The sequence below is a fragment of the Balaenoptera physalus genome (assembly GCF_965194825.1).
Source record: "Balaenoptera physalus genome assembly, chromosome: 15".
Classification (NCBI taxonomy): Eukaryota; Metazoa; Chordata; class Mammalia; order Artiodactyla; family Balaenopteridae; genus Balaenoptera; species Balaenoptera physalus.
In genome coordinates, this window is record NC_138894.1 from 77,144,618 (window position 1) to 77,164,127 (window position 19,510).

Below are 19,510 nucleotides of genomic sequence, written 5' to 3' on the forward strand. Positions count from 1 at the left end.
TTAACTCAGCAATGACATTTCTGTGGAGGTTAAAGTGATATGGCCCAATTATAAATTTACATCTGGTGCTCTAACCTAGAGTAAAAAGCGAATACAAATGTATCTTGTACACCCTTAAACTGGTAATGGTAAGGAAGGTGTCTAAATATTGCTCCTCTAGTTAGGCCACCCCAACCCCAGCCATCGCCTATGCCAAGTTCATGCTCCCCACCTCCTCTCCCCTCAGCCTAGTGTTCCGAAATTGAGGAACACTACAGGTGATTCCAGAAGGTACGTGTCCCTCCCTCCCCCATCGGAAAGTAGAGCATTCCTATGAAAACTTTCTAAGCACAGTGGCCTAAAGCAAAGAAGCAATTACCTTAGGACACATCTTGCTAATGGATGCACAAAATAAATTGGATAAAGCGCAGATGCTCACAGACACAGTTCAAAGCTATGGCAGCCTGATGCTGAGATGCCGAGTGTAGTTCCCGGGGAAGGAGCTTGGCGGCGCCACTCCTATCTTGAGGAGCGCGTTGCCTCTATAAAGGGTCTCAGCAAAACAAAAGCTGAACACTGTTTTCGCTTTTTGCCTTTGTTCCTAAAAGCAGAAATCCTCTTTCTGTCGTTTAGCGAAAACAGGTACTCACGTAGGTCTTTCGTAAAACCGAAGCAGCCATAAAATGAGCTTTTGAAGCGGGAGACACTTGTACACGTCCCCGGACATAAGTGACCTTGAATCATGAGTGAGGAGGCGGTTTCCTTTTCAGTTCTCTTTTTCTACTTCTGATTACATCATAGAACACCTCTCAGGTGGTGGGTGTGTCTCGTCTAATACTTAGCACTTGCTAATTTCTCTTTTTTAACAAAAGAAAGAGCAAAGCCTAGTTTGTTATTGGAATTTAATAACATCGGTTGGCTTTCATTCTATTTATTTTTCTAGTTATTTATTTATGGCAAATATTTCCATTTACAGTATTGATATAATGTTTCTTTTTTTAAAAAGTCAAGCTTATTTAAAGAAAAATATTAAGCATCTATCTCGTAGATGATATTGTAATAAGAAAAACGGAAAGAAGGTATATAAAAATGACTCAGTTGGAGAGACAATACTCTCGACCAGGGGTCTCCAAACTTTTCCTGTAAAAGGCCTTTGGACCAATTTGGGTTCTGTCACATATTCTGTTTTGTTTTAAGTAATCCCTTAAAACTGTAACCACCACTCTAAGCTGGTGGTGGTTTGCCCACCCAGGGTCTAAGAGCTGTGCTGTCCAATGAGGCCACTAGCCAGGTGTGGTTATTGAGCACCTGAAACGTGGCACTTGAAACTGAGGAACTGAAATTTTCATTGCATTTATTTTTAAGTGGCTAAGGCACTATGCAGTGCAGCCAATGATTAAGGAAACATATAACTATTTCATACCAGCCTTAAAAGAAATGGCAATGGAAAGGTAACTCCCTCTCAACCTTCTTTTGACTTTCCCTGCCTCTGCAGTTCATCAATAGTTGTCAATAAATTACATTTTGACGGCAATTCATAGTCATTACAATCAGGAATAAAGCAGGGATGCCTTCTCTGACTACGATTATTAAATGATGTTTGCAATTTGCTTAAAAATGCAATAAGAAAATTAAATCCTCAAGATAAAATGGAAAAAAAGAGATAAATTGTACTATGATTGTATACCTAGAAAACCTATGAAAATTGGTAAGACAACAGGTTATAAGAAATAAAATCAAAATAATTTTTTCCTATGCTAGCAGTCAGCCAGCTTGAAATAGAAACAGGAAAAGATATTGTGTTCACAATAGTGAAGAACACTGGAAAACACTTAAGCATAAAGAAATAAAACACTAAGAATAGTCCAGAAAAAGCAAATCTAAATATAAAGTATTTTCTCTATTTGTATCTATTTTGTTTAGAGGCTGCCCAAGGTTGGGGGTGGGATTGGGAGTAAATGCACATGGGCTTGAGTTTTCTTTTGGGGGTGATAGAAATTTTCTAAAAGTAAATTGCATGATGGTGGCACAACCCTTTAAATATACTAATAATCAGTGAATTGTACACTTAAAGTGGGTGAATTTTATTGTATATAAGTTATATCTCAATACAACTTCACACAGAAAGAGACCAAAAACAAAAAACTAAGACAGGCACAGACTCCTATAGAACTTCTCAAAGTACATAAAATAGGATCTAAACACAATGAAACAAATATATTCACAGACAGGAAAAGCTAATATCATAAAATGTCAATTATCCCAAAATTAATAGATAAATGTCATGAAATTCCTATTAGAATTCCCAAAGGGTTTATTTTGAAACGGATAATAATGGAATTGAGAAGAGTCAAGAAAATTATGGAAAGGAATACTGTGGGGTAGGGTAAAGGACTTCCTTAGAAATAATAAAAGATACTATATGAAATTACTGTAATTAAATCTGTACGGTATCAGCATATGATTAGACAGAGAAGTGGAAAAGAGTAAGGCGATTGGTAGCAGATTTCAATTAAATCCAACAGAAGAAATATTTCAGTTCAGCAGGGGGAAAAATGATTTACTTAATAATAGATGGTGCTGGCATCACTGGCTATTTGTCTGGAAGAAAATTAAGCTGGCTCCCTACCTTACAGCATATACCCAAATCTGTAATCCATCTGGAATTTATTTACATGTAAAACATAAAACAATTAAAAATATTAGAAGAAAGCCCAGGAAAATACATGTATAACCTAGAAGCAGGGGAGACCTTTTACGTCTATCTAGAAACCCAGAAGCCGTAAAAGAAAAGTCACATTTCTGACCTTATAAAAATTTTTAAATTGATATTACAGAAGATGATCTCATTTGATATAAAAATATCATAGATGTCACTAACTCCTGGGGCTGTAATTAGCTGCTGCTCTTACTGTTTCATACAGCTGCCTCATGTGTGTGTGTAATGATCCTGCATAGGATCCAGTTGATTTTTGTAGAACTGTATCTATCTGAATCTTTAATGATGCCCCCTCAGTTCTCTTGACAAAATGGGTAGGTGGGAGGGACCGAAATAAAATCTATAATGAGTAAATCAGTGAGCCAAGCTTTCTCTGTCCTAGAAAAAAAAAAAAAGAAAAAAAAATATCATAGAAATAAAGTCAATAAGCAATAAATAGCCTGAGAAAACATGTGCAGTGCATATGACAGCTATGAACTCTTACAAATTGATGAGAAAAATACAACCAAGAGAAAGATGGGCACAGGATATGGATAAGTGATACGTAGAAGAGCAAATCTAAATGACCCACAATATATAGAAGGATGTTCAACCTCGCCAGTAATCAAGGAGATGCAAATAAAAGTCATAATGAGGTGCCACTTCATATCCATCAGAAATGGCAAAAATTCCAGAGTGATACCTGATATTGGCAGGACTTGGGGGAGGAGGGGTGGGGGTTGGGAGAGGTTGCGTAGGCATTGCTGATGGAAATGTAAATTATTACACACTTTTGGGAAACAGTCTGAAAGCCTCTGTTAAAATTTTAAAAAGATCTCTGACTCAGCAACTCCACTCGTAGGGCTCCATCCATCGAAATAAAAGCACGAGAACATAAGGAGACATGTACAGAGAGTCTACTGCAGCACTGCTGGTAGGGCAAAAAACCCAGAAAACTGGAAACAAATTGAATGCCCATCAATGGGGAATGGCTGAAAACCTGTGGTACTATCCAAAGGAAAACTGTTTCTCTATTCACAACACTTCTGACACTAACCACCGGAAGTTAGTGCAGACTCTGGAAGCTAAGGCTCAGTCCCACAAGATTGTCCCCAGCTGCAGATGCCAGTTGTCACCTGTACTTCTGACCATCCAACTATAAATCTGGGGTTCCCACAATGCCCTCTTCGAGTTTGCTAATTCGCTAGAACAGCTCACAAACCTCAGAGAAACACTTTACTTACTATTACTGGATACAACTCAGGAACAGCCAGATGGGAGACATGCACAGGGCAAGGTATGGGGAAGGGACTTGGAGCTTCCATACCCTCTCTGGTGCACCACCCTCCCTGCACCTTGATGTGTTCACCAATGTGGAAGCTCTTTAAACTCCTTTGGGTTTTATGAAGGTTCCATTACACAGGCATGAGTGATTAAATCACTGGGCCTTGGTGATTAACCCAATCTCCAGCTCCTTTTCTCTCCTTGGAGGTGGGGTGAGGGGTGAGGGGTGGGGCTGAAAGTGCCAAACCTCCATCATCTAGTTGGTTCCCTTGACAACCAGCTCCATCCTCAGAGTCACCTTATTAGCATAAACTCAGGGAAGGTGGAAAGGGGCTTATTATGAATAACAAGACACTCCTCTCACACCAATCACTCAGAAAATTAAGAGTTTTACGAGCTCTGTGCCAGGAATTAGGAATGACGACCAAATATATATTTCTTTACTTTATATCAAAACAAAAAAGGGTAGATTGTGGACTAGGGTGCAGATATTGCATTTAAAAAAAAAAAACTTTTGGCTGCGCATGTGGGATCTTAGTTCCCTGACCAGGGATCGAACCTGCGTCCCCTGCACTGGAAGCGTGGAGTATTAACCACTGGTCCACCAGGGAAGTTCTTGCATTATTTTTTTAAGATTAAAAAAATGAAGCTTCAACAGTCACAAAAGTGGCTTCCCTGATGGCGCAGTGGTTAAAAATCTGCCTGCCAATGCCGGAGACACGGGTTCAAGCCCTGGTCGGGGAGGATCCCACATGCCGCGGATCAGCTAAGCCCGTGCACCAAAACTACTGAGCCTGCGCGCCACAACTACTGAGCCTGCGCGCCACAACTACTGATGCCTGTGTGCCTAGAGCCTGTGCTCCGCAACGAGAAGCCCGAGCACCGCAACGAAGAGTAGCCCCCGCTCGCCGCAACAAGAGAAAGCCCGCGCACAGCAAGGAAGACCCATCGCAGCCAATAAATAAATAAATAAATAAATAAATAAATAAATAAAATTAAAAAACAAAACAAAACAAAAAACAGTCACAAAAGGCCACATTTGATTCCATTTATATGAAATGTCCAGAATAGGCAAAGCTATAGAAATAGAAGGTATATTTAGTGGTTGCCAAGAGCTGGGGTTGGGGAGGGGAATGGGAAGAGATTTAGGGGTAAAGGGTTTCTTTTTGGATGATGGAAATGTTCAAAAATTAGAGAATGGTGAAATCATTGAATCGTACACATTACATGGGTGAACTTTATGGTATTTACATTGCATCTCAATAATGTTGTTAAAAAGGCTTCAGGGCTTCCCTGGTGGCGCAGTGGTTGAGAATCTGCCTGCCAATGCAGGGGACACAGGTTCGAGCCCTGGTCTGGGAAGATCCCACATGCCACGGAGCAACTAGGCCCGTGAGCCACAATTACTGAGCCTGCGCGTCTGGAGCCTGTGCTCCGCAACAACAGAGGTCGCGATAGTGAGAGGCCCACGCACCGCGATGAAGAGTGGTCCCCAGTTGCCGCAACTAGAGAAAGCCCTCGCACAGAAATGAAGACCCAACACAGCCATAAATAAATAAGAAATAAATAAAAAAATAAAAATTAAAAAAAAAAAAAAGGCTTCAAAGCTATTTCAAACTTGCATCAGGTGCTTCAGGCTAAGCCTGCAGGGCCAGCTTTAAGAAGCAGTAATAGGAAAGAATGGACACTTCAGCCTGACTCATAAGTCGAGAAACAGGTTCCCAGGAGGGCAACTGGGGTACAGCTCTGGCAGGCAGTGTCAAGACTGTCCCCGTGGTTCCTGGTGAGCAGCTGAAACTGAACCAGCATAAACAGGGGTGGGGATGCCAAAAGCCTAGAACCGCTGCTGGAGGTTGGTCCGTAGCCCATGTCAGAGCTGTGGTAAAGGGCGTGAAGGAGTACGTGGCTGGACACACCTGAGCACCGAGGGGTGGGCTGGGCCGAGGGTAATGCAGGTAGCTGGCTCCGTGTGAAACTGAAGGGACGTTCAGTGACAGTGGGGAGGGGCTGGGCTCCCCAGATGGCTTCAGAGGAAGACGATTACGGAGTTGGGTGGTGGGGAAGGGGATCATCTCCTCTCTCTCTGTAGAGAGCCCCTTGGAGTGGATGTGCCAGATGTTCCAGGGTATGGTCCAAAAAAGGGACTAAAATGGGAGAATGCCCTCAACAAGTACCCTTTCCACCACCAAAACCAAACACAACAAAAACAATGGAGGACAGGCTGAAACAACTTCTGGAATAGGTTACGTACATTGAAAAGGGACACAAAATGGAGTGTTGACCAGCTCCACGACTGCTTTCTAGTACATTCCTAGGCAGAGCTCTATCCCAGTCTCCCCTCCCCACCAACTTGGGCAAAACGCCCTCCCCCACTCTGCTGGACCTCCACCACAGGCGCCAGAAGTGCCCACTATCCTGACGACTTCCCTCAGCCCTATCAGGGTCAGAGCACAGCTGCTCTCCACCTCTATCCCCCAGAAGCCAGGAGTCGGGGGGCGGGGGGAGGGCGAGCAAAGACTCAGAAAGAGAATGATAAACAAATGAAGCAGTGGGTTCATGGGGTAAAACGGGTGAAGAAAACATGGACTAGAAACAGTGACGCGGGAGAGCTGTGAATTAGTTTTCTATGCTGTTTAACAAATTACCACAAACTTAGTGGCTTAAAACATCGCATATTCATTACCTCCCTTTCTGTGGGCCAGGAGGCCTAAGTTCTCTGCTTTAGAGCCTCACAGGCTGCAATCAAGGTGTTGGACAGGCTGTGTTCTCATCTGGAGGTCTGACTGGGAAGAACCCACTTCCAAGCTCGCTCAGGTTGTTGACAGAATTCATTTCCTTATGGTCATAGGCTTCTAGCTAGAGGCCACCCAGCCTCTAGAGGCCACCCAATCTCCTGCCAAGTGGGTTTTCCCAGCACAGCCACTTGCTCATCAAACTGCGCGTCTAGAGCAAGTTTGCTAGCAAGACGACGGGGTCTTACATCACATGACAGTCATGGGAATGACATCCCCATCATCACCATTTGTCGTCTTCTATTGCTTAAAAGCAAGTCACAGGAAGAGATCACACAAAGGTATGAACCCAGGAGTTTGTCTTCACAGCCCTTACAGAGAAAACATGCCCAAAAGTAACCAGAATGCAAAACAGAATGGAACCAACACTCTACATGAGGGAACTAATTCTCCAGGAGGATCCAGAGGTCTCTTAACCTGTCATTGGAGACCAAAGAGGGCAATTATCAGAAACTGCCTGCACTGATACAGCTCACTGGAAGTTAAATTGCCCCGGAGGTTCCTCCTCTGTGAAATGATTAAATGTTGTCTAAGGTTTTTTTAGCCCCAATATCCTATGTTGACCCCTGGCCCACTGTAGGTGTTCAGTAAGCACCTGTTCTATGAAGGAAGGGATGAAGGAATGAGCACATGCACACAGCGCTGTGGGAGGTTCATGATGCCTCATTAGTGCGTCTCATCTTCTGCATCCTAAGATTTAAATCAAATTTCCCTGAATAAAAATAAATAAGAGGGAAAATATCAGAAATGCTATTTGCGAATCAGCAGTAGTACGTCATCCTCATTTCCTGGCCCCAAAGCCTTTCTTTTTTGAATGGGCTACACATTCTGTCTCTTCAGTAGGCTTGAAAGCCCTACTCTGCAGATTTATTTAGGGGTCCTCCATCTGGGGGTCCATATGAGAACATAAGTCCTGAGCATGAGGCCCAGAATTCTACCCTTCTCCAGTTTTCTCGAGTCTCTAAGAGGTGAGCCAGAACCAACCAGGGCTGCCAAGTTATTGTTATTGTTTAAACAGGTAAAATATACACATGATAAACATTTAAAACTATAGAAATAGTGAAATGTTCCCCAGTCCGCTTCTCCAGAGACAAGCACCATCATGGATTTTCTTGTGTTTCTTTCCAAGGACAGTCTGTGCATATTTAAGCGTATATGTATATATTTTATATCACATAAATGGCAAATATGCATTAAATGTTGGTCTGCCTGCTTTCCTTTCTATTCACTGATATATACTGGATGTTGTTCTTTATCAGATCAGAAATTATCTGCCTTATTTTTTTCAAATGGCTGCATAATATTTCTTTGTAAGGATGGATCATAAGGTATTTAACTAGCTCACCAATGCTGAGAATTTAGGTTGGGTCTAATTTTTTTGCTAGTACAAATAATGCTGCAATAATATCCCTTCCTATTTTTTGTCGTGCACATATACTTGTACATCTTTAGGATAAATTCCCAGAAGTGGTACTGCTCGGTTAAAGGGTGTGTGCAGTTTTCGTTTTGATAGATGGTGCCAAACTGCAAGTCTGCTGGTTTGAGCTGGGAAGGAATAGTGACAGTCTCAGCAGCAACATAGCACGGCTGTCACAGATCAGAGCTGCCGACAGAATCTAGTCTCCATCTCCTCACTGTACAGAGGAGGGACCTGAACCATTGTGACTGAACTTCTCAGGTGCTCTCTATTCCCTCTGCACAAGCTATCCTATTGTCCAGCCTATTCACTTGACAATCATGTACTTTGACAATACTGTTCTATACCTTCATGTAGCTCAAAGCACCTAACTTTAGCACCTAGAGAATACCATTAGCTCCACTTACTGAGTGCTTACGACGTACCCACCAGGCTCCCTGCATGTTTTCCCTTGAGTCCTCCTTATAAACCTATGAGAAAGATATTAACAACCCTTTAAATCACAAGGAAACCGAGGCTTGGGAAGATTAGGTGACTTTGTCCAAGGTCTCTCACGTCTAGAAAGTAGCAGAGTCAGGATTCAAACCCCATCTCTCTCCCACGTGCAAGCTGCTTCCTGGAAATTGCACTGTTCCTTGCAGGCACTCAGGAAATATGTGAGAGGAGGTTTGAGCCCATCTCAAATAACAGCTCAGTGCAACTTAAGTCCAGTTACTGGATGGTTAGTAAACCTCTCTCACTTGCTAGGCTGCTCCAACAGTCATTTCTGGTCCTGGCTATTTGCATTCTACTGGCAGATACTTAGAATTTAACTAAGTATTGGATGCTTCTCATAACTGTTTCATCTCTTTGCAACTTTCATTTTTTTCACTATGGCCAACTTTTGGTGCTATCTGCTATTGAGACAACACAATTTTATAGAATTTATTGGTAGAATTGGCTTAGCTTGGAGTCCTTTGTGCTCCAAATTATTATTACATGTCCTGTTTGTAAAATGATTGATTATCTCAGACAACTTTATTCCTACATTTACACAAGTTCTTTGATAAACAACCTGCCAGCTAAGACTGATTAGAAGGCATTCTCTGATCAGGGAACTTTGTGACACGTATTATGCATTTCAAGGAATTAACACATATTTATGCATTTCTCCTTATGTGAAAACTATCAGGTATAATGAGTAAAACTGCATCCCCCACACCAAAAGCTTTTTTTAAGGGAATCTCAATTTTTAAAAACATATTATCAGCTGGGTAATGAAATCATGTATGTGATTTTCACAAAGATGTAAACACTACCTAAAATTTTAAAAATCAGGGACTTCCTTGGTGGCGCAGTGGTTGGGAATCCACCTGCCAATGCAGGGGACACAGGTTCGAGCCCTGATCCGGGAAGATCCCACATGCTGCGGAGCAACTAAGCCCGTGCACCACAACTACTGAGCCTGCGCTCTAGAGCCCACGTGCCACAACTACTGAAGCCCACGTGCCTAGAGCCCGTGCTCCGCAACAAGAGAAGCCACTGCCTTGAGAAGCTCGCGCACCAGAGCAAAGAGTAGCCCCTGCTTTCGACAACTAGGGAAAGCCCTCGTACAGCAGCAAAGACCCAACGCAGCCATAAATAAATAAATAAATTTATTAAAAAATAAAAATAAAAGAATAAAAATCGAACATAATCTAAATGTTCATCAGTAAGTAAATGTTTAAATATAGTACATTCTAATGAAATGATAGGCAGTCAATTAAAAGTTTACATTTCTAAATTAGGTAGAGACACAGAAAAGTTTTTTTCTCATGTCAGATGGCAGAACAAAATACAAAATAGTACCCGTGTTGTGGTTACAACTCTGTAAAAATTACATTGTATATATGGACAAGGATTTGATGAAACGCAAACATTACACTAGCTGTATTAGCAAAATGGTCTATAAGTGGTTTTATAATTGATTAAATATTGGAATATACATTTTAAAGTACAAAATTAAATCCTATATTAAAAGAGATATGAAATATCTAAGTGCTTAAGGGACTCAGAGTTCAAGCAGTAAATCTAGGTTTTAAAGCAGTGATAAATCTGATCTCACTCACTTGCTTATATGAGGACCAATACCAAACATGAAAGGCCACATGACAGGAAAATATTCTTTCTTAGGAACAACTTGGGCTGTGAATGGGTCTTATAAGCAAAAACCAGCCAAGTTAGGAATTCATGACTGCCTTGTTATGCTCTTTTGGTGGCAAAGGTTTCATTACCATCATCCTATAATTGTACCTAAATCGCTGCTCTTGATCTATACTGGCCAAGTTTATCACTGCCATCTCTCCTGGGCCTACAATGAAGACCAGCTATGGAGAGGAGATGGGTTTGCCTATATCCACAATCTGGATAGAGGCTACTGCTCATATCTTTGTGCCTCATCTTTATTGTTTTTCAGTAGTTGCAGGGGTTTTTCCGTTATAATCACGTTGTAATGGGAACTATACTCAATATTTTATAATAACCTATAAGGGGAAAGAATCTGGTTTTGTTTTTTTGGGGGGGCGGGCACCGTACCACATGGCATGTGGGATCTTAGTTCCCTGACCAGGGATGGAACCCGCGCCCCCTGCAGTGGAAGCGCAGAGTCTCAACCACTGGACCACCAGGGAAGTCCCAGGGAAAGAATCTGAAAAAAGAATGTGTGTCTGTCTGTCTGTGTGTGTGTGTGTGTGTGTGTGTGTGTGTGTGTGTGTGTATGAATCAGTTTGCTGTACACCTGAAACTAACACAACATTGTAAATCAACTATACTTCAATTACAAAAAGAGAGAAAAAAAAGAAAATAAATAAATAAATAAGATTAACACCCCCCATAACATGTGCGTTTTAAGTCTTTTTAGAAAAACCCACAAAAAATGAGATATATGCTATACTTCTAATTCCCAAATAAGAAATATGAACTTTGCAATTACAAGCTGACATTTCTGAGGCGTTTTTTAAGCCACAGAAATCACACAATTCAAAACTGCTATCTGACCCAATACAAGAAATCCAAAATAGTTAACCAAATAAATATCACTTGTTAATCTTGTTCAAGGCTGACAGGACATCTCTGGAATGATCTTTGGACCCATGTTGCAATTATAATCTGATTCTCAGCTTTTCCTTAAGAAACAGGAGTAAGGAAATTGCTGTAGCAAGACCAAGGCTGAAGCACATCCTTGGTCTTTAGTTTAGAAATGTTCACTTCAGCTACTGTAGAGTCAGACACAGCTAAAGTTCTACTTTTTTGCTGAAGAATAAGAGTTGAAAACCAACCTCTGATCAAGCCACTAAATTATGCCAGCATTTAGGGCTTTTAAAAACAGTTTAATCACAGCATTGCATGCCTTGGGATTGACTTTTTTAAAAAAAATTTCACCATTAATCTTACTATTTGGTGTGGTCTACTAAAACACAACATATGCATATCCTTGACCTGAATTCTACTCTTAACTATATACCCAAGAGAAACACACGTTTGTTCACAAAAAGACAGGTACTAGAATGGTCACAACAGCACTATTCGTGACAGCACCAAACTAGAAACTAGCCAAATACCCATTAACAACATAATGGATAAATAAATTGTGGTACATTTACACAATGGAATGCTATATAGCAGTGAAAATGAGCATATAAAATGCAACAAACGTAACACTGAGCAAAATAAGCCACTTTTTGAAAGAGTACCCACTATATGATTCCATCTGTAAAAAGTTCAAAAATAGGCAAAGCTGATCTATGCTGATAGGGGTTAGAGAACTTGGAGGAAGAGTAGTGACTGGGAGGGGACTTAAGGGGGGTTTTGGGATATGCACTGGTAATCTGTTTCTTCATCAGGTGCTGATTACATGGCCATGTTTAGGTTGTGAAAATTCAGTAAGCTATACACTTACGATTTGTATACTTTTCTGTATATCTGTTATACTTTACTAAAAAGTTTAAAAAATAAAAATATTTTAAAATACACTCTCAATCCCCAATGTTACTGTTTTATGTATGTGTGTGGCCCAAATATTTGGCAATATGCCAAACTTAAAACATTCCAAGTAACTTTCTTAAAGTTGAGTTTCACATCTGTTGGAAACAGGAGCAAAAAGGCATTAAATGAAAAAATTGGGGGCTACATTTGAATTTTATAACAGAATGAATATATAGATCTACAAAGACGAAAATCCGGTTGAAGCACTAAAAATGGGAAAGGAGGCGACTTCTCCATCAATAGTGGTCATGCTCTGGGGAAGGACAAAGGGAAGGACAGGACCAGACAAAAGCAGGGAGAATAAAGACCGAAGGCCTGAGAAATTAGAGGGAGCCCATGGCGGATTTGAAATCAACAAAGGGAATGCTTGTCAGTGGACAACAAAGGGACACAAATATGGTGTGACTGAGTCCTGGGCACTGCTAGTGTGTACAGAACACATTCACAAGGAGTTGAGGCAGTGACAGACCCACAAATCTTTGCTAAAGCCGATGAAAATGGACAGATGTTGGGAGGTGGGGAGCTCAATTCAGAATGCAGATATTCTCCTGTCTTTTTTTTTTTGGCTGCACCGAACGGCACACAGGATCTTAGTTCCTGACCAGGGATCGAACATGTGTCCCCTGCCGTGGAGGCGTGGAGTCTTATCCACTGGGCCACCAGGGAAGTACCTCTCCTGTTTTGATTCAAGAGAGTCTAGTCATTCATAAAACCTCAACCTCACTTGGGCCAAATGATTTTAAATTTAAATGGGGAGTTAGAGGTCTCAATGGATGGAAAATCCTGTAAAATATCATCTCAATCTTTCAGTTGGTCATTCTTTCAATATTATCTATTGAATGCTTGCTCTGAGCATTATTTTGTGCTAGAAGCTACATGGATGAAAAAAGAGGTCCAAATTCTATTTTCAACAAGGTAAGGAGCACCATTTTGTAGTGGGATAAATAGCCCATTGCTAAATTCTTTAGTTTATTGTAAATCTTATACCCAACAAGTAAGGTTCTTATCTTGGGGTAGTGCTTAAAAGCACGGACCCTGTGATAGTTTTTTGTGTCAACTTGGCTAGGTTTTAGTAGTCAGTTATTCAATCAAACACACATCTATATGTGTTGCTGGGAAGGTATTTTATAGATGTGGTTAACATCCACAGTCAGTTGACTTTAAGATTTTCCCCAATAATGTAGGTGGGCCTCATACAATCATTTGAAAGACCTTAAGAGAAAAACTAAGGTTTCCCAGAGGAAGAAGAAATTCTGCCGTAAGACTAACCATTATGGGGCCCACACAACCTCAGCTCCCACATGAAAGCTTCCAGCCCGTTGGCCTGCCCTACACACATCAGACTCACCAGCCCCCACAACCACATAAGCCAATCCTTCTTGGTTCTGTTTCTCTGGAGAACCTCGACTTATACAGACTCTGAGTAGGCCCTTTGGGTTCAAAGCTTGGCTCTACCACTTCTCTAGCTGGCTGGTTTCTGTACCTCCGTTGCTTCATCTGTAAAATGGGAATAATGACAGTACTGTACTTAACTCACAGGAACTAGAACAACCCCTAACACAGAGTTAAGTGTTTTGAAAATTTGAAAATGTTTGTTAAATAAGTAATTCTGTGCTGCCAAATTTATATCTTAGCTGGAAAACTTGAGCTAAGAAATAAACTCAACAATTTTTATTCCCAACAACTTGCCACCAACCAAACATGATCGCTCTTTCCCACACCAAGAACAGAACATCCTTGGAACAACAGCATCTCACCAGTTATGGATGCCTGATTGTTCTTCAGACGGTGTAGGAGAAGGGTGAGTTGCCCGGCCAACTCTATACACAGGGGCAATTTGGCAAAGCTGGGGTCAGAGCACTTCTGGAACATTCTTAACTCTGCAAGTTCTCAGCTGCTCAAAACAGCTGTGCTTAAAGAGGCTCAGACTCAGTACAGAGCTATTCCTACTATTTACAAGGGTGGGAGCTTCAGAAAGGTGTCCTAATCATTCTTTCTGTTCCCACTATCGATACCCTACAGCAGCTTGCCCCGGCCCCTGGTGATATCCGCACCAGCTTGCCCCAGATGAAAGATTAAATGGGGAATCAAAATGTTTTTATGGGCACACATTCTGGGGTAAGGGTATGATGATGGTGCTGATGGTGGTAACTAACATGTATTGAGCACTTACTAGGTGCCAGACTCTGGTCTCAGTGCTATACATATATTAACTCATATAAACCTCAGTGTACAGACGAAGAAACTGAGTCCCTGAGAGAAAAATAACTCATCTAAGGATAGATGGACAGAAAGTGGCAGGGCTTGGATTTGACCCCAGGCTTCCTGGCTCAGACCAAGGCTCTCCCTCCTGTGTACATTGTCTCTGAGTCTGGATTGTGAGGAGGGAGTCGAGGTGGGAGGAGGCAAGGGAACGAGCACAAAACTGGGCTGTGATTGATGGGAGGGTATGAGAGGGTCAGGGGATGCTATGGTTAAGTCCATTTATTTTAAATGGAAGAAATTTCGAAGATTGAAACAGAACAAATCATATACAATATTCTTTCACAAATTTCTTTTGTTAAAGTATATAATGTGTCTGCTTTTATACATATATATCAAAGTTCATTAAAGATTCATACCACAGTATTTGAACCTTTCATCTTTATATAAAAAATTTAAGACAAAGTGATTTTGAAATTATTTCTTATTTATTCACTAGCAGTGCAAGAAAATCAAATACCTTCTTGTTATTCTCATTTGACTTTATTTTATACCAGCTTCTCCCTACAGGTTCTCACATTGACAAAGATTTCCTATATTATTATTCTTCTATAAGCTCCTGTCAACTAAGTCTTAGAAGACTTTTCTGAAAAAATTTTCTTATAGCTCAGAAAACAAAAATGTATGAACAGGATCAGATTCTATCAGAATTTGTTTAGTTTTGGCACCAGAAAGATATCTTACATACTTTTTTCTAATAATACCAACTTCTCTGGCTCTCAATATTTATCTAAATCCTAATTTACCCCAGAGATTTGTCCACAGTTGTGATGGCCTTTGGCCTACAGTTCCCTGGAGCTGAATTCTGTGTCAGAGGAGCTATTATTATCAAGGAGGGAGAATTCTTAGATATCCATGGCAGGACAAGGAGAGGTGAAGGTACCACAGATGAAGCCAAACCAAGTCCTCAAACCAAATTTTGGCCAGTTGTGCAGACTTGCCTTGCTGGGTAACTGTTTCCAGAGGTGGAAACATGCAGTGCATTGAGAATACTGAAACTACTCTGGCTTACATCTGCATCTGGGAGAGGCTATGCTGAAAACAGCCAGGTGTTCATGTCCCATGAACATCTTTTCTATACCTAGCTGAGCTCCCCAAAGGCACCCTGGAATTCTGGGTACATAAAGTCCTTCTCTGGAGCCACTTGTCTCTCCCCTCTGTCTCCCAGGCATTTTCACAGGAGGTGGGAGGGGGGCGTGCTGCTTTCTCTCTATCTTCCCAATAGAAATGGGCTGGTCATACTGGCATCCCTCATCTATGAACTGACTCCCCATGGGGAAAAAAATTGGGTTGGATATTCACACAGTGCTTTAACAGGATTACACCCTTAAACAAATCCATAAGTTCCTTCAAGAAGAATAAACCAACAAAACATTCCCTCCTGAAACTTTTCCTTTGGGAAATGACATTAAAACACACTTCGCATTGGAGTTTTTTCATAAGAAAAAACCTTCAGCCTCAGATTTTGGGTGTTCTAATACTGAGATTCCTGGTTTTCACTTAGTCTGGAGATAGATAGGTCTATTAATTTAACTAAACACATCCAATGAACAACATTCCAGCTAGTCCTTTGTAAATTCTGAGAGGCACCTCCTCAAAGCACCATCCTTTAAAAGCAGCAGGATATAGCCTACTGCTGCTGCCACTGGGTACAGCCCAGATAGGAGGACTTCACTCTGGCAGCAACCATACGTTTTGGGCAAGAGCCAACAGTCACATCACAGTCTCTCACCTTATGCATCAACCTGAGTAAAACTCTGAGGTTTCAGGGCTAGGCTAAGAGAGCCGAAAGGCTCATCGGTCAACTTCGCGCCAAATATGTCATACCGATTTGTCCTATGATGCTCTGACTGTCATTTAGCCAAGCTTCCTCCACTCCTGGAACAAAAATGCTTCTGCCTTGCTTTTTTCTTTTCTTTTCTTTTTTTTAAATGAATGACCATTTCAAAGTATAAATCTATGCTAAAGAGTCACCTTTAATATCAGCTAAACAATTATCAAAGAAAACCTATAAAACAGAATGCTAGTTTCTGGCTGTCATTTCACATGTCAAGACGCTGAGGCGCGGCATGAAAGATGCTTAGACAGCAAGCAAGACTATGAGTGCATGGAAAGCTCTGTTGAACCCCTTTTTGTGCTTCCATTTCTGTCCATCTGCTTTCCCATGGGCAAGGAGATGCCTCCTATCACAGAGCCATCCCTGTCTTAGGTCAGCAGACAATACCAGCGAAAACTGCAGGATGGATACCCTGGCTTGGGTGTGGTCACTGGCAAAGGGAAGCACTGGTCCCCTAGCTGCCGGCTCTAAGGCCCAGAGTGGCACCCGGGGCGTGTAATCTCCACGACAGCTTCTCCTCATTTTACCACAGTCCGCACCAGCCCTGACTACTCCCTCTAGGAACACACAGCAGACCTTCGATGTGGGCCGCCTCGCCAGACAAAGCCGGCTACTCAGGGAGCCCGCTCAGCACCGAGGCAACCTCCACAGGTCGCCCCAGACCGTCTCGGTGGTTGGTCAACTGCAAGGGGCAGGGGGCGGTGCCGAGGTCAGAAGGTACCAAAGCCAGGGGCGGCGTCTGTCTGCCGGTGCCACAGTCTAGGGGGACGCGCGACTCACACCAGGGAATTAGCGGCGGGGCTCGGTTCCCCAACACAAACCCCAAGAGACGAGCACGTGCCCTGTGATTTCTCCGGGAGCATTTTCTGCACCAGAAAACTGCGCACTTCAGTTCTGGGGGTGTCCTAGTTCGCTGTCGGGCGGATACCAGTGTCGGCTATTGTTCTCCGGGTCTCCCGGGCGGGAGGCGTCCCCCATTCCGCCTCCCTGGCAGCATCTGCCGCTGGACCAAGCCTTTCAGCTCTGCGAAGAAAAGGGTGTGCCTGCGGCGCTGCGGATTATCACAAAACCCTAAACGAGTCCCTACGGGCTGGTGTCAAGCCGGGAGACAAAGCTCCTCGCGGGGACAGCCAGTTCGGTCCCGGATCCACCATCCTGGGTCCGTCGCCCGGTGCAAGAGCCACGCCCAGCCAGCCACAGGACAGCCAGGCCCATCGCCAGAACTGAGGGTCTTCAGGCCCGAGACCCGCGACCCCAGCTGCCTGACCCTCCCTTCCCCGGAGACCTCCCTCCCCAGGGAGACCCCTCCTCTTCACCGCGCTGGTCTCCTCCTCCCCAGCGTCTACCCGCCTGAAACCCAGGCAGTCTCCACCCTCCAGCATCCCTCCTCCCCTCCACATTCTTCGTCAGCCCCAGCCTCGCCTCGCGCCACCTGCTCCAAGCTCCGTCCCTCCCTCCTCAGACCCTTCTCTTTCCTCCTCAAACCCTAGTCTCCAGTTTACCCCTCTTCCCAGATCCAGTCACCTGTCCCCACCCAGCTTCCCCATCTCCCATTTCCCCCCATCTTTGCTCAAACGGAGGCCTCGCCTCCGCCTCTCTCCATCCCAGCTTCTCTCCAGCTCGGACTCCTGCCTCCTCCCCGGGCCTGGGGCGTCGACGTCTCTCGCTCGCCAAGATCGATGCAGCCAGAAGGGCTCCCGCGCTGGGCTCAAGCGAAGGGACCCAGCTTGGCGCCCGCCGAGAGGGCCGCGCCGCAAAAAGCGGCCTTTGTGGTTCAGACAGGTGCCTCGGAGGCGGCTGGCGAATCGTCCTCAGGCGTCCGGTCCGTTAGCCGGACGTGTGGACGGGCCGCCGGGTCCGGTTCAGGCTGGGCAAACCCCAACCCGCAGGGGAGAGGGACAGAGGGTGTCTGCGGATGGGGGTGGGGGCAGAGGACGGCGCCGATCTAGGACTGGGGCCGGACAGGCCCACGGCCAGCAAGCCCCCACCCAGCCTTCCAGCCATTCACTGCGCCTCGACGAGTGAGGCTGGGCGTCCACTGTGTGCTAGGAGTGAACCCCCTTCAACCAAGCCGCCTCCTCACCCCAGTTCTTTGCAATCCCACGAGCACCTATTAAACGCCTACTATGAGCAAGGCACCGCTCGGCGCTCTGGGAGCTCTGTGGGCTTACAAAGAGGAACCGATTCGGGCCCCAGTTTAGCCCGGGAAGGCTGCCGCCATTCCCAAACCACACTTCCCGCCGCGTCCCCCGCAGCCGGGCCCCTAGGCGCACCCGGACCCCGGCCCTATTGTGCGCCTCCCAGAGAAACAGAGACTGTGTGAGATGGATGTCCCAGCCCGGGGAGAATAAGCCCACCGCCCGCCCCGCCATCACCCACTCCTCCGGGATGCCGCGGCTGCGAGGGTCCGTCGGTCGGTGGGTTCTCCTCCGGTCTCGCCGCGGCGCCGGAGCTGCGGGTGCTCGGGGCGGCGGCGGCTGCACGCTCGCTCGCTCGCTCGATAGCCGCCTTGGCGCGCCGGGCGCTGGAGTCAGAAGCCGCGGGCAGGGGAGGGGTCTTGGGTGGGGGCTGGAGGCGGCCTCGGCCAATCACCGAAGCGACGGCTCTTCCCCAGAGCTCCCCACCTCTCGCTAGCAGGTTAGGGGGAGGCGGGGACCGGCGGCGCCTGGCATCCTCGGCGCCGGTCGCGGCCGCCGCTTTGGGACTACAACTCCCGACAGGCCCTGCCGCAGGGCCAGGGTCCGAGAGGGGACGGAGGGCGCGGCCTGAGAACCCGCCGACCTCCTGGCGCCCTTCTCCGCGTTCCTTTGGATTTCCATGGTGACTCAAGACACTTAACAAAGCCCGGGCGCTTGGACGCGCTGATGCACGGGTCCCCTGGGAGGGCTACCGCGTCCCCTCCCCCTGCAGGACCCCACCCGAGGGGCTGAAACAATGCCCCAGTCGCCTCTCCCGGGCTGCTGCTGGGCTTCCCCTTCCCTGCAGGCCGGGCTAAGGCCGCCTGGTTCCCGCCAAGACCCAGTCCGACGCCTTCGAAATGGGCGCCCGGCTGAATTGCAGGATGGAGAGGGCGGGGCGGGGGTGTAGTTATAAGAAAATATTCTCACGTACAACGTGGACGGCCACTCGGGGCCACCTAAGTTCGCATCTGCACCCTCTGGGGCCTGGAACCCGGAATTCATTCTCTCGGCCAGCGCTTCTCCATCCAGAGCTCTCAGGTCTAGCTGCCTGTCCTATTT

At 44.9% G+C, this 19,510-nt stretch overlaps 1 protein-coding gene across 2 annotated transcripts in view; it reads right to left on the reverse strand.

Annotated features, from left to right (window-relative positions):
- DPYSL5 (dihydropyrimidinase like 5) overlaps positions 1-18,965 on the reverse strand; it is an 89,530-nt gene extending 70,565 nt beyond the window's left edge. Inside the window, exon 1 of one of the 2 annotated variants that reach the window (XM_082428022.1) lies at positions 18,651-18,965. The gene's annotated coding sequence lies outside the window, so the exon portion shown is untranslated. Of the gene's footprint in view, positions 1-17,587; positions 17,601-18,650 lie in introns of those variants that run through there. The other variant, XM_082428023.1, reaches the window with a different exon arrangement.
- Positions 18,966-19,510: the final 545 nt, after the last annotated feature.